A 14,605-nucleotide genomic window follows, 5' to 3' on the forward strand; every position below is an offset into this window, starting at 1 on the left:
TAACATGTGTGTTTATCTGAATATTAGACTGGATATTGAAATCCTGTAAATGAAGAGACATTTAATATCTAGCCCTAATTAAATGAATCCATATAATCTAAAGAGACCGACTCTGGAGGGACTCGAACCCTCAACCTTTGAATTACTTGCCTCATTATTGTCTAGAAGTCCAATGCGCTATCCATTGCGCCACAGAGCCACATATCAACCTAGAGTGAGTCTGCTCTAAGATTTTGGACACATTGTATAACATGTCTGTGTACTGACGACTGACGGATTGGTCATCCTGGCAGATTTCATGGTCTCTAATGTTTGAGTTGAATGAGGGAATAACTTGATGAGTGTGAATTACTTTTACAGTGTGACTTAAATCACAGAAACTGAAAGTTGGACAGTTTCAGCTCAGAGTGACCTGATGTATAAAATTGACTCTGGTGGGAATCGAACACAACCTTTGAATCCCTGTGAGGAGGCTATTGTGTAGATTTTCACATATCACTCCATTGAGTAATATGTGGGATTGATAAAACACAGTGAAGACCATGTACACACTCAATCTTGTCAGTTTTCAGTCACGGTTTAACGTATAAAGCCGGACTCATGGGGGACTCAAACCCACAACCTTTGAAATACTTGACTTATTGTCAAAAAGTCTAATGCACTACCTATTGCACCAGAGATCCTTACTTCCATTTAGTATGTCTCTTTGTATTGTGTGTGCACATTGTATAACATGTGTGTTTATCTGAACATTAGACTGGATATTGAAATCCTTTAAATGCAGAGACATTTAATATTTAGCCCTAATTAAATGAATCCATATAATCTAAAGAGACCGACTCTGGAGGGACTCGAATCCTCAACCTTTGAATTACTTGCCTGATTATTGTCTAGAAGTCCAATGCGCTATCCATTGCGCCACAGAGACACATATCAACCTAGAGTGAGTCTGTTCTAAGATTTTGGACACATTGTATAACATGTCTGTGTACTGACGACTGACGGATTGGTCATCCTGGCAGATTTCATGGTCTCTAATGTTTGAGTTGAATGAGGGAATAACTTGATGAGTGTGAATTACTTTTACAGTGTGACTTAAATCACAGAAACTGAAAGTTGGACAGTTTCAGCTCAGAGTGACCTGATGTATAAAATTGACTCTGGTGCGAATCGAACACAACCTTTGAATCCCTGTGAGGAGGCTATTGTGTAGATTTTCACATATCACTCCATTGAGTAATATGTGGCATTGATAAAAAACAGTGAAGACCATGTACACACTAAATCTTGTCAGTTTTCAGTCACGGTTTAACGTATAAAGCCGGACTCATGTGGGACTCAAACCAACAACCTTTGAAATACTTGACTTATTGTCAAAAAGTCTAATGCACTACCTATTGCACCAGAGATCCTTACTTCCATTTAGTATGTCTCTTTGTATTGTGTGTGCACATTGTATAACATGTGTGTTTATCTGAACATTAGACTGGATATTGAAATCCTTTAAATGCAGAGACATTTAATATTTAGCCCTAATTAAATGAATCCATATAATCTAAAGAGACCGACTCTGGAGGGACTCGAATCCTCAACCTTTGAATTACTTGCCTGATTATTGTCTAGAAGTCCAATGCGCTATCCATTGCGCCACAGAGACACATATCAACCTAGAGTGAGTCTGTTCTAAGATTTTGGACACATTGTATAACATGTCTGTGTACTGACGACTGACGGATTGGTCATCCTGGCAGATTTCATGGTCTCTAATGTTTGAGTTGAATGAGGGAATAACTTGATGAGTGTGAATTACTTTTACAGTGTGACTTAAATCACAGAAACTGAAAGTTGGACAGTTTCAGCTCAGAGTGACCTGATGTATAAAATTGACTCTGGTGCGAATCGAACACAACCTTTGAATCCCTGTGAGGAGGCTATTGTGTAGATTTTCACATATCACTCCATTGAGTAATATGTGGCATTGATAAAACACAGTGAAGACCATGTACACACTCAATCTTGTCAGTTTTCAGTCACGGTTTAACGTATAAAGCCGGACTCATGTGGGACTCAAACCAACAACCTTTGAATTACTCTACTTCCACTTAGTATGTCTCTTTGTATTGTGTGTGCACATTGTATAACATGTGTGTTTATCTGAATATTAGACTGGATATTGAAATCCTGTAAATGCAGAGACATTTAATATCTAGCCCTAATTAAATGAATCCATATAATCTAAAGAGACCGACTCTGGAGGGACTCGAACCCTCAACCTTTGAATTACTTGGCTCATTATTGTCTAGAAGTCCAATGCGCTATCCATTGCGCCACAGAGACACATATCAACCTAGAGTGAGTCTGCTCTAAGATTTTGGACACATTGTATAACATGTCTGTGTACTGACGACTGACGGATTGGTCATCCTGGCAGATTTCATGGTCTCTAATGTTTGAGTTGAATGAGGGAATAACTTGATGAGTGTGAATTACTTTTACAGTGTGACTTAAATCACAGAAACTGAAAGTTGGACAGTTTCAGCTCAGAGTGACCTGATGTATAAAATTGACTCTGGTGGGAATCGAACACAACCTTTGAATCCCTGTGAGGAGGCTATTGTGTAGATTTTCACATATCACTCCATTGAGTAATATGTGGGATTGATAAAACACAGTGAAGACCATGTACACACTCAATCTTGTCAGTTTTCAGTCACGGTTTAACGTATAAAGCCGGACTCATGTGGGACTGAAACCCACAACCTTTGAAATACTTGACTTATTGTCAAAAAGTCTAATGCACTACCTATTGCACCAGAGATCCTTACTTCCATTTAGTATGTCTCTTTGTATTTTGTGTGCACATTGTATAACATGTGTGTTTATCTGAACATTAGACTGGATATTGAAATCCTTTAAATGCAGAGACATTTAATATTTAGCCCTAATTAAATGAATCCATATAATCTAAAGAGACCGACTCTGGAGGGACTCGAATCCTCAACCTTTGAATTACTTGCCTGATTATTGTCTAGAAGTCCAATGCGCTATCCATTGCGCCACAGAGCCACATATCAACGTAGAGTGAGTCTGTTCTAAGATTTTGGACACATTGTATAACATGTCTGTGTACTGACGACTGACGGATTGGTCATCCTGGCAGATTTCATGGTCTCTAATGTTTGAGTTGAATGAGGGAATAACTTGATGAGTGTGAATTACTTTTACAGTGTGACTTAAATCACAGAAACTGAAAGTTGGACAGTTTCAGCTCAGAGTGACCTGATGTATAAAATTGATAACATATCACTCCATTGAGTAATATGTGGCATTGATAAAACACAGTGAAGACCATGTACACACTCAATCTTGTCAGTTTTCAGTCACGGTTTAACGTATAAAGCCGGACTCTTGTCGGACTCATGTGGGACTCAAAGCAACAACCTTTGAATTACTCTACTTCCACTTAGTATGTCTCTTTGTATTGTGTGTGCACATTGTATAACATGTGTGTTTATCTGAATATTAGACTGGATATTGAAATCCTGTAAATGCAGAGACATTTAATATCTAGCCCTAATTAAATGAATCCATATAATCTAAAGAGACCGACTCTGGAGGGACTCGAATCCTCAACCTTTGAATTACTTGCCTGATTATTGTCTAGAAGTCCAATGCGCTATCCATTGCGCCACAGAGACACATATCAACCTAGAGTGAGTCTGTTCTAAGATTTTGGACACATTGTATAACATGTCTGTGTACTGACGACTGACGGATTGGTCATCCTGGCAGATTTCATGGTCTCTAATGTTTGAGTTGAATGAGGGAATAACTTGATGAGTGTGAATTACTTTTACAGTGTGACTTAAATCACAGAAACTGAAAGTTGGACAGTTTCAGCTCAGAGTGACCTGATGTATAAAATTGACTCTGGTGCGAATCGAACACAACCTTTGAATCCCTGTGAGGAGGCTATTGTGTAGATTTTCACATATCACTCCATTGAGTAATATGTGGCATTGATAAAACACAGTGAAGACCATGTACACACTCAATCTTGTCAGTTTTCAGTCACGGTTTAACGTATAAAGCCCGACTCTTGTGGGACTCAAACCCACAACCTTTGAAATACTTGACTTATTGTCAAAAAGACTAATGCACTACCTATTGCCCCAGAGATCCTTACTTCCATTTAGTATGGCTCTTTGTATTGTGTGTGCACATTGTATAACATGTGTGTTTATCTGAATATTAGACTGGATATTGAAATCCTGTAAATGAAGAGACATTTAATATCTAGCCCTAATTAAATGAATCCATATAATCTAAAGAGACCGACTCTGGAGGGACTCGAATCCTCAACCTTTGAATTACTTGCCTGATTATTGTCTAGAAGTCCAATGCGCTATCCATTGCGCCACAGAGACACATATCAACCTAGAGTGAGTCTGTTCTAAGATTTTGGACACATTGTATAACATGTCTGTGTACTGACGACTGACGGATTGGTCATCCTGGCAGATTTCATGGTCTCTAATGTTTGAGTTGAATGAGGGAATAACTTGATGAGTGTGAATTACTTTTACAGTGTGACTTAAATCACAGAAACTGAAAGTTGGACAGTTTCAGCTCAGAGTGACCTGATGTATAAAATTGACTCTGGTGGGAATCGAACACAACCTTTGAATCCCTGTGAGGAGGCTATTGTGTAGATTTTCACATATCACTCCATTGAGTAATATGTGGCATTGATAAAACACAGTGAAGACCATGTACACACTCAATCTTGTCAGTTTTCAGTCACGGTTTAACGTATAAAGCCGGACTCATGTGGGACTCAAACCCACAACCTTTGAAATACTTGACTTATTGTCAAAAAGTCTAATGCACTACCTATTGCACCAGAGATCCTTACTTCCATTTAGTATGTCTCTTTGTATTGTGTGTGCACATTGTATAACATGTGTGTTTATCTGAACATTAGACTGGATATTGAAATCCTTTAAATGCAGAGACATTTAATATTTAGCCCTAATTAAATGAATCCATATAATCTAAAGAGACCGACTCTGGAGGGACTCGAATCCTCAACCTTTGAATTACTTGCCTGATTATTGTCTAGAAGTCCAATGCGCTATCCATTGCGCCACAGAGCCACATATCAACGTAGAGTGAGTCTGTTCTAAGATTTTGGACACATTGTATAACATGTCTGTGTACTGACGACTGACGGATTGGTCATCCTGGCAGATTTCATGGTCTCTAATGTTTGAGTTGAATGAGGGAATAACTTGATGAGTGTGAATTACTTTTACAGTGTGACTTAAATCACAGAAACTGAAAGTTGGACAGTTTCAGCTCAGAGTGACCTGATGTATAAAATTGATAACATATCACTCCATTGAGTAATATGTGGCATTGATAAAACACAGTGAAGACCATGTACACACTCAATCTTGTCAGTTTTCAGTCACGGTTTAACGTATAAAGCCGGACTCTTGTCGGACTCATGTGGGACTCAAAGCAACAACCTTTGAATTACTCTACTTCCACTTAGTATGTCTCTTTGTATTGTGTGTGCACATTGTATAACATGTGTGTTTATCTGAATATTAGACTGGATATTGAAATCCTGTAAATGCAGAGACATTTAATATCTAGCCCTAATTAAATGAATCCATATAATCTAAAGAGACCGACTCTGGAGGGACTCGAATCCTCAACCTTTGAATTACTTGCCTGATTATTGTCTAGAAGTCCAATGCGCTATCCATTGCGCCACAGAGACACATATCAACCTAGAGTGAGTCTGTTCTAAGATTTTGGACACATTGTATAACATGTCTGTGTACTGACGACTGACGGATTGGTCATCCTGGCAGATTTCATGGTCTCTAATGTTTGAGTTGAATGAGGGAATAACTTGATGAGTGTGAATTACTTTTACAGTGTGACTTAAATCACAGAAACTGAAAGTTGGACAGTTTCAGCTCAGAGTGACCTGATGTATAAAATTGACTCTGGTGCGAATCGAACACAACCTTTGAATCCCTGTGAGGAGGCTATTGTGTAGATTTTCACATATCACTCCATTGAGTAATATGTGGCATTGATAAAACACAGTGAAGACCATGTACACACTCAATCTTGTCAGTTTTCAGTCACGGTTTAACGTATAAAGCCCGACTCTTGTGGGACTCAAACCCACAACCTTTGAAATACTTGACTTATTGTCAAAAAGACTAATGCACTACCTATTGCCCCAGAGATCCTTACTTCCATTTAGTATGTCTCTTTGTATTGTGTGTGCACATTGTATAACATGTGTGTTTATCTGAATATTAGACTGGATATTGAAATCCTGTAAATGAAGAGACATTTAATATCTAGCCCTAATTAAATGAATCCATATAATCTAAAGAGACCGACTCTGGAGGGACTCGAATCCTCAACCTTTGAATTACTTGCCTGATTATTGTCTAGAAGTCCAATGCGCTATCCATTGCGCCACAGAGACACATATCAACCTAGAGTGAGTCTGTTCTAAGATTTTGGACACATTGTATAACATGTCTGTGTACTGACGACTGACGGATTGGTCATCCTGGCAGATTTCATGGTCTCTAATGTTTGAGTTGAATGAGGGAATAACTTGATGAGTGTGAATTACTTTTACAGTGTGACTTAAATCACAGAAACTGAAAGTTGGACAGTTTCAGCTCAGAGTGACCTGATGTATAAAATTGACTCTGGTGCGAATCGAACACAACCTTTGAATCCCTGTGAGGAGGCTATTGTGTAGATTTTCACATATCACTCCATTGAGTAATATGTGGCATTGATAAAAAACAGTGAAGACCATGTACACACTAAATCTTGTCAGTTTTCAGTCACGGTTTAACGTATAAAGCCGGACTCATGTGGGACTCAAACCAACAACCTTTGAATTACTCTACTTCCACTTAGTATGTCTCTTTGTATCATTTGTGCACATTGTATAACATTTGTTTATCTGAACATTAGTCTGGATATTGAAATGCTGTAAATGCAGAGACATTTAATATCTAGCCCTAATTAAATGAATCCATATAATCTAAAGAGACCGACTCTGGAGGGACTCGAACCCTCAACCTTTGAATTACTTGCCTGATTATTGTCTAGAAGTCCAATGCGCTATCCATTGCGCCACAGAGCCACATATCAACCTAGAGTGAGTCTGTTCTAATATTTTGGACACATTGTATAACATGTCTGTGTACTGACGACTGACGGATTGGTAATCCTGGCAGATTTCATGGTCTCTAATGTTTGAGTTGAATGAGGGAATAACTTGATGAGTGTGAATTACTTTTACAGTGTGACTTAAATCACAGAAACTGAAAGTTGGACAGTTTCAGCTCAGAGTGACCTGATGTATAAAATTGACTCTGGTGGGAATCGAACACAACCTTTGAATCCCTGTGAGTCTATTGTGTAGATTTTCACATATCACTCCATTGAGTAATATGTGGCATTGATAAAACACAGTGAAGACCATGTACACACTCAATCTTGTCAGTTTTCAGTCACGGTTTAACGTATAAAGCCGGACTCTTGTCGGACTCATGTGGGACTCAAACCAACAACCTTTGAATTACTCTACTTCCACTTAGTATGTCTCTTTGTATTGTGTGTGCACATTGTATAACATGTGTGTTTATCTGAATATTAGACTGGATATTGAAATCCTGTAAATGAAGAGACATTTAATATCTAGCCCTAATTAAATGAATCCATATAATCTAAAGAGACCGACTCTGGAGGGACTCGAACCCTCAACCTTTGAATTACTTGCCTCATTATTGTCTAGAAGTCCAATGCGCTATCCATTGCGCCACAGAGCCACATATCAACCTAGAGTGAGTCTGCTCTAAGATTTTGGACACATTGTATAACATGTCTGTGTACTGACGACTGACGGATTGGTCATCCTGGCAGATTTCATGGTCTCTAATGTTTGAGTTGAATGAGGGAATAACTTGATGAGTGTGAATTACTTTTACAGTGTGACTTAAATCACAGAAACTGAAAGTTGGACAGTTTCAGCTCAGAGTGACCTGATGTATAAAATTGACTCTGGTGGGAATCGAACACAACCTTTGAATCCCTGTGAGGAGGCTATTGTGTAGATTTTCACATATCACTCCATTGAGTAATATGTGGGATTGATAAAACACAGTGAAGACCATGTACACACTCAATCTTGTCAGTTTTCAGTCACGGTTTAACGTATAAAGCCGGACTCATGTGGGACTCAAACCCACAACCTTTGAAATACTTGACTTATTGTCAAAAAGTCTAATGCACTACCTATTGCACCAGAGATCCTTACTTCCATTTAGTATGTCTCTTTGTATTGTGTGTGCACATTGTATAACATGTGTGTTTATCTGAACATTAGACTGGATATTGAAATCCTTTAAATGCAGAGACATTTAATATTTAGCCCTAATTAAATGAATCCATATAATCTAAAGAGACCGACTCTGGAGGGACTCGAATCCTCAACCTTTGAATTACTTGCCTGATTATTGTCTAGAAGTCCAATGCGCTATCCATTGCGCCACAGAGACACATATCAACCTAGAGTGAGTCTGTTCTAAGATTTTGGACACATTGTATAACATGTCTGTGTACTGACGACTGACGGATTGGTCATCCTGGCAGATTTCATGGTCTCTAATGTTTGAGTTGAATGAGGGAATAACTTGATGAGTGTGAATTACTTTTACAGTGTGACTTAAATCACAGAAACTGAAAGTTGGACAGTTTCAGCTCAGAGTGACCTGATGTATAAAATTGACTCTGGTGCGAATCGAACACAACCTTTGAATCCCTGTGAGGAGGCTATTGTGTAGATTTTCACATATCACTCCATTGAGTAATATGTGGCATTGATAAAAAACAGTGAAGACCATGTACACACTAAATCTTGTCAGTTTTCAGTCACGGTTTAACGTATAAAGCCGGACTCATGTGGGACTCAAACCAACAACCTTTGAATTACTCTACTTCCACTTAGTATGTCTCTTTGTATCATTTGTGCACATTGTATAACATTTGTTTATCTGAACATTAGTCTGGATATTGAAATGCTGTAAATGCAGAGACATTTAATATCTAGCCCTAATTAAATGAATCCATATAATCTAAAGAGACCGACTCTGGAGGGACTCGAACCCTCAACCTTTGAATTACTTGCCTGATTATTGTCTAGAAGTCCAATGCGCTATCCATTGCGCCACAGAGCCACATATCAACCTAGAGTGAGTCTGTTCTAATATTTTGGACACATTGTATAACATGTCTGTGTACTGACGACTGACGGATTGGTAATCCTGGCAGATTTCATGGTCTCTAATGTTTGAGTTGAATGAGGGAATAACTTGATGAGTGTGAATTACTTTTACAGTGTGACTTAAATCACAGAAACTGAAAGTTGGACAGTTTCAGCTCAGAGTGACCTGATGTATAAAATTGACTCTGGTGGGAATCGAACACAACCTTTGAATCCCTGTGAGGAGGCTATTGTGTAGATTTTCACATATCACTCCATTGAGTAATATGTGGCATTGATAAAACACAGTGAAGACCATGTACACACTCAATCTTGTCAGTTTTCAGTCACGGTTTAACGTATAAAGCCGGACTCATGTGGGACTCAAACCCACAACCTTTGAAATACTTGACTTATTGTCAAAAAGTCTAATGCACTACCTATTGCACCAGAGATCCTTACTTCCATTTAGTATGTCTCTTTGTATTGTGTGTGCAGATTGTATAACATGTGTGTTTATCTGAACATTAGACTGGATATTGAAATCCTTTAAATGCAGAGACATTTAATATTTAGCCCTAATTAAATGAATCCATATAATCTAAAGAGACCGACTCTGGAGGGACTCGAATCCTCAACCTTTGAATTACTTGCCTGATTATTGTCTAGAAGTCCAATGCGCTATCCATTGCGCCACAGAGCCACATATCAACGTAGAGTGAGTCTGTTCTAAGATTTTGGACACATTGTATAACATGTCTGTGTACTGACGACTGACGGATTGGTCATCCTGGCAGATTTCATGGTCTCTAATGTTTGAGTTGAATGAGGGAATAACTTGATGAGTGTGAATTACTTTTACAGTGTGACTTAAATCACAGAAACTGAAAGTTGGACAGTTTCAGCTCAGAGTGACCTGATGTATAAAATTGATAACATATCACTCCATTGAGTAATATGTGGCATTGATAAAACACAGTGAAGACCATGTACACACTCAATCTTGTCAGTTTTCAGTCACGGTTTAACGTATAAAGCCGGACTCTTGTCGGACTCATGTGGGACTCAAAGCAACAACCTTTGAATTACTCTACTTCCACTTAGTATGTCTCTTTGTATTGTGTGTGCACATTGTATAACATGTGTGTTTATCTGAATATTAGACTGGATATTGAAATCCTGTAAATGCAGAGACATTTAATATCTAGCCCTAATTAAATGAATCCATATAATCTAAAGAGACCGACTCTGGAGGGACTCGAATCCTCAACCTTTGAATTACTTGCCTGATTATTGTCTAGAAGTCCAATGCGCTATCCATTGCGCCACAGAGACACATATCAACCTAGAGTGAGTCTGTTCTAAGATTTTGGACACATTGTATAACATGTCTGTGTACTGACGACTGACGGATTGGTCATCCTGGCAGATTTCATGGTCTCTAATGTTTGAGTTGAATGAGGGAATAACTTGATGAGTGTGAATTACTTTTACAGTGTGACTTAAATCACAGAAACTGAAAGTTGGACAGTTTCAGCTCAGAGTGACCTGATGTATAAAATTGACTCTGGTGCGAATCGAACACAACCTTTGAATCCCTGTGAGGAGGCTATTGTGTAGATTTTCACATATCACTCCATTGAGTAATATGTGGCATTGATAAAACACAGTGAAGACCATGTACACACTCAATCTTGTCAGTTTTCAGTCACGGTTTAACGTATAAAGCCCGACTCTTGTGGGACTCAAACCCACAACCTTTGAAATACTTGACTTATTGTCAAAAAGAATAATGCACTACCTATTGCCCCAGAGATCCTTACTTCCATTTAGTATGGCTCTTTGTATTGTGTGTGCACATTGTATAACATGTGTGTTTATCTGAATATTAGACTGGATATTGAAATCCTGTAAATGAAGAGACATTTAATATCTAGCCCTAATTAAATGAATCCATATAATCTAAAGAGACCGACTCTGGAGGGACTCGAATCCTCAACCTTTGAATTACTTGCCTGATTATTGTCTAGAAGTCCAATGCGCTATCCATTGCGCCACAGAGACACATATCAACCTAGAGTGAGTCTGTTCTAAGATTTTGGACACATTGTATAACATGTCTGTGTACTGACGACTGACGGATTGGTCATCCTGGCAGATTTCATGGTCTCTAATGTTTGAGTTGAATGAGGGAATAACTTGATGAGTGTGAATTACTTTTACAGTGTGACTTAAATCACAGAAACTGAAAGTTGGACAGTTTCAGCTCAGAGTGACCTGATGTATAAAATTGACTCTGGTGCGAATCGAACACAACCTTTGAATCCCTGTGAGGAGGCTATTGTGTAGATTTTCACATATCACTCCATTGAGTAATATGTGGCATTGATAAAAAACAGTGAAGACCATGTACACACTAAATCTTGTCAGTTTTCAGTCACGGTTTAACGTATAAAGCCGGACTCATGTGGGACTCAAACCAACAACCTTTGAATTACTCTACTTCCACTTAGTATGTCTCTTTGTATTGTGTGTGCACATTGTATAACATGTGTGTTTATCTGAATATTAGACTGGATATTGAAATCCTGTAAATGCAGAGACATTTAATATCTAGCCCTAATTAAATGAATCCATATAATCTAAAGAGACCGACTCTGGAGGGACTCGAACCCTCAACCTTTGAATTACTTGCCTCATTATTGTCTAGAAGTCCAATGCGCTATCCATTGCGCCACAGAGCCACATATCAACCTAGAGTGAGTCTGCTCTAAGATTTTGGACACATTGTATAACATGTCTGTGTACTGACGACTGACGGATTGGTCATCCTGGCAGATTTCATGGTCTCTAATGTTTGAGTTGAATGAGGGAATAACTTGATGAGTGTGAATTACTTTTACAGTGTGACTTAAATCACAGAAACTGAAAGTTGGACAGTTTCAGCTCAGAGTGACCTGATGTATAAAATTGACTCTGGTGGGAATCGAACACAACCTTTGAATCCCTGTGAGGAGGCTATTGTGTAGATTTTCACATATCACTCCATTGAGTAATATGTGGGATTGATAAAACACAGTGAAGACCATGTACACACTCAATCTTGTCAGTTTTCAGTCACGGTTTAACGTATAAAGCCGGACTCATGTGGGACTCAAACCCACAACCTTTGAAATACTTGACTTATTGTCAAAAAGTCTAATGCACTACCTATTGCACCAGAGATCCTTACTTCCATTTAGTATGTCTCTTTGTATTGTGTGTGCACATTGTATAACATGTGTGTTTATCTGAACATTAGACTGGATATTGAAATCCTTTAAATGCAGAGACATTTAATATTTAGCCCTAATTAAATGAATCCATATAATCTAAAGAGACCGACTCTGGAGGGACTCGAATCCTCAACCTTTGAATTACTTGCCTGATTATTGTCTAGAAGTCCAATGCGCTATCCATTGCGCCACAGAGCCACATATCAACCTAGAGTGAGTCTGTTCTAATATTTTGGACACATTGTATAACATGTCTGTGTACTGACGACTGACGGATTGGTAATCCTGGCAGATTTCATGGTCTCTAATGTTTGAGTTGAATGAGGGAATAACTTGATGAGTGTGAATTACTTTTACAGTGTGACTTAAATCACAGAAACTGAAAGTTGGACAGTTTCAGCTCAGAGTGACCTGATGTATAAAATTGACTCTGGTGGGAATCGAACACAACCTTTGAATCCCTGTGAGGAGGCTATTGTGTAGATTTTCACATATCACTCCATTGAGTAATATGTGGCATTGATAAAACACAGTGAAGACCATGTACACACTCAATCTTGTCAGTTTTCAGTCACGGTTTAACGTATAAAGCCGGACTCATGTGGGACTCAAACCCACAACCTTTGAAATACTTGACTTATTGTCAAAAAGTCTAATGCACTACCTATTGCACCAGAGATCCTTACTTCCATTTAGTATGTCTCTTTGTATTGTGTGTGCAGATTGTATAACATGTGTGTTTATCTGAACATTAGACTGGATATTGAAATCCTTTAAATGCAGAGACATTTAATATTTAGCCCTAATTAAATGAATCCATATAATCTAAAGAGACCGACTCTGGAGGGACTCGAATCCTCAACCTTTGAATTACTTGCCTGATTATTGTCTAGAAGTCCAATGCGCTATCCATTGCGCCACAGAGCCACATATCAACGTAGAGTGAGTCTGTTCTAAGATTTTGGACACATTGTATAACATGTCTGTGTACTGACGACTGACGGATTGGTCATCCTGGCAGATTTCATGGTCTCTAATGTTTGAGTTGAATGAGGGAATAACTTGATGAGTGTGAATTACTTTTACAGTGTGACTTAAATCACAGAAACTGAAAGTTGGACAGTTTCAGCTCAGAGTGACCTGATGTATAAAATTGATAACATATCACTCCATTGAGTAATATGTGGCATTGATAAAACACAGTGAAGACCATGTACACACTCAATCTTGTCAGTTTTCAGTCACGGTTTAACGTATAAAGCCGGACTCTTGTCGGACTCATGTGGGACTCAAAGCAACAACCTTTGAATTACTCTACTTCCACTTAGTATGTCTCTTTGTATTGTGTGTGCACATTGTATAACATGTGTGTTTATCTGAATATTAGACTGGATATTGAAATCCTGTAAATGCAGAGACATTTAATATCTAGCCCTAATTAAATGAATCCATATAATCTAAAGAGACCGACTCTGGAGGGACTCGAATCCTCAACCTTTGAATTACTTGCCTGATTATTGTCTAGAAGTCCAATGCGCTATCCATTGCGCCACAGAGACACATATCAACCTAGAGTGAGTCTGTTCTAAGATTTTGGACACATTGTATAACATGTCTGTGTACTGACGACTGACGGATTGGTCATCCTGGCAGATTTCATGGTCTCTAATGTTTGAGTTGAATGAGGGAATAACTTGATGAGTGTGAATTACTTTTACAGTGTGACTTAAATCACAGAAACTGAAAGTTGGACAGTTTCAGCTCAGAGTGACCTGATGTATAAAATTGACTCTGGTGCGAATCGAACACAACCTTTGAATCCCTGTGAGGAGGCTATTGTGTAGATTTTCACATATCACTCCATTGAGTAATATGTGGCATTGATAAAACACAGTGAAGACCATGTACACACTCAATCTTGTCAGTTTTCAGTCACGGTTTAACGTATAAAGCCCGACTCTTGTGGGACTCAAACCCACAACCTTTGAAATACTTGACTTATTGTCAAAAAGAA

At 38.5% G+C, this 14,605-nt stretch overlaps 11 non-coding genes across 11 annotated transcripts; all 11 read right to left on the reverse strand.

Annotated features, from left to right (window-relative positions):
• Positions 1–107: 107 nt before the first annotated feature.
• trnar-ucu (transfer RNA arginine (anticodon UCU)) lies at positions 108–199 on the reverse strand. The gene is given in 2 exon segments: positions 108–143; positions 163–199. It is a non-coding gene; the product is annotated as a tRNA-Arg (tRNA).
• A 2,046-nt stretch (positions 200–2,245) lies between these two features.
• trnar-ucu (transfer RNA arginine (anticodon UCU)) lies at positions 2,246–2,337 on the reverse strand. The gene is given in 2 exon segments: positions 2,246–2,281; positions 2,301–2,337. It is a non-coding gene; the product is annotated as a tRNA-Arg (tRNA).
• Positions 2,338–2,974: 637 nt separating this feature from the next.
• trnar-ucu (transfer RNA arginine (anticodon UCU)) lies at positions 2,975–3,066 on the reverse strand. The gene is given in 2 exon segments: positions 2,975–3,010; positions 3,030–3,066. It is a non-coding gene; the product is annotated as a tRNA-Arg (tRNA).
• Positions 3,067–5,064: 1,998 nt separating this feature from the next.
• On the reverse strand, positions 5,065–5,156 carry trnar-ucu (transfer RNA arginine (anticodon UCU)). Its single transcript is given in 2 exon segments — positions 5,065–5,100; positions 5,120–5,156. It is a non-coding gene; the product is annotated as a tRNA-Arg (tRNA).
• Positions 5,157–7,103: 1,947 nt separating this feature from the next.
• Positions 7,104–7,195, reverse strand: trnar-ucu (transfer RNA arginine (anticodon UCU)). Its single transcript is given in 2 exon segments — positions 7,104–7,139; positions 7,159–7,195. It is a non-coding gene; the product is annotated as a tRNA-Arg (tRNA).
• A 596-nt stretch (positions 7,196–7,791) lies between these two features.
• trnar-ucu (transfer RNA arginine (anticodon UCU)) lies at positions 7,792–7,883 on the reverse strand. The gene is given in 2 exon segments: positions 7,792–7,827; positions 7,847–7,883. It is a non-coding gene; the product is annotated as a tRNA-Arg (tRNA).
• Positions 7,884–9,198: 1,315 nt separating this feature from the next.
• On the reverse strand, positions 9,199–9,290 carry trnar-ucu (transfer RNA arginine (anticodon UCU)). The gene is given in 2 exon segments: positions 9,199–9,234; positions 9,254–9,290. It is a non-coding gene; the product is annotated as a tRNA-Arg (tRNA).
• Positions 9,291–9,927: 637 nt separating this feature from the next.
• trnar-ucu (transfer RNA arginine (anticodon UCU)) lies at positions 9,928–10,019 on the reverse strand. The gene is given in 2 exon segments: positions 9,928–9,963; positions 9,983–10,019. It is a non-coding gene; the product is annotated as a tRNA-Arg (tRNA).
• Positions 10,020–11,968: 1,949 nt separating this feature from the next.
• Positions 11,969–12,060, reverse strand: trnar-ucu (transfer RNA arginine (anticodon UCU)). The gene is given in 2 exon segments: positions 11,969–12,004; positions 12,024–12,060. It is a non-coding gene; the product is annotated as a tRNA-Arg (tRNA).
• A 637-nt stretch (positions 12,061–12,697) lies between these two features.
• Positions 12,698–12,789, reverse strand: trnar-ucu (transfer RNA arginine (anticodon UCU)). The gene is given in 2 exon segments: positions 12,698–12,733; positions 12,753–12,789. It is a non-coding gene; the product is annotated as a tRNA-Arg (tRNA).
• Positions 12,790–13,426: 637 nt separating this feature from the next.
• On the reverse strand, positions 13,427–13,518 carry trnar-ucu (transfer RNA arginine (anticodon UCU)). Its single transcript is given in 2 exon segments — positions 13,427–13,462; positions 13,482–13,518. It is a non-coding gene; the product is annotated as a tRNA-Arg (tRNA).
• Between the last annotated feature and the right edge of the window lie 1,087 nt (positions 13,519–14,605).

This window comes from Pleuronectes platessa, chromosome 21, assembly GCF_947347685.1.
Source record: "Pleuronectes platessa chromosome 21, fPlePla1.1, whole genome shotgun sequence".
NCBI lineage: Eukaryota > Metazoa > Chordata > Actinopteri > Pleuronectiformes > Pleuronectidae > Pleuronectes > Pleuronectes platessa.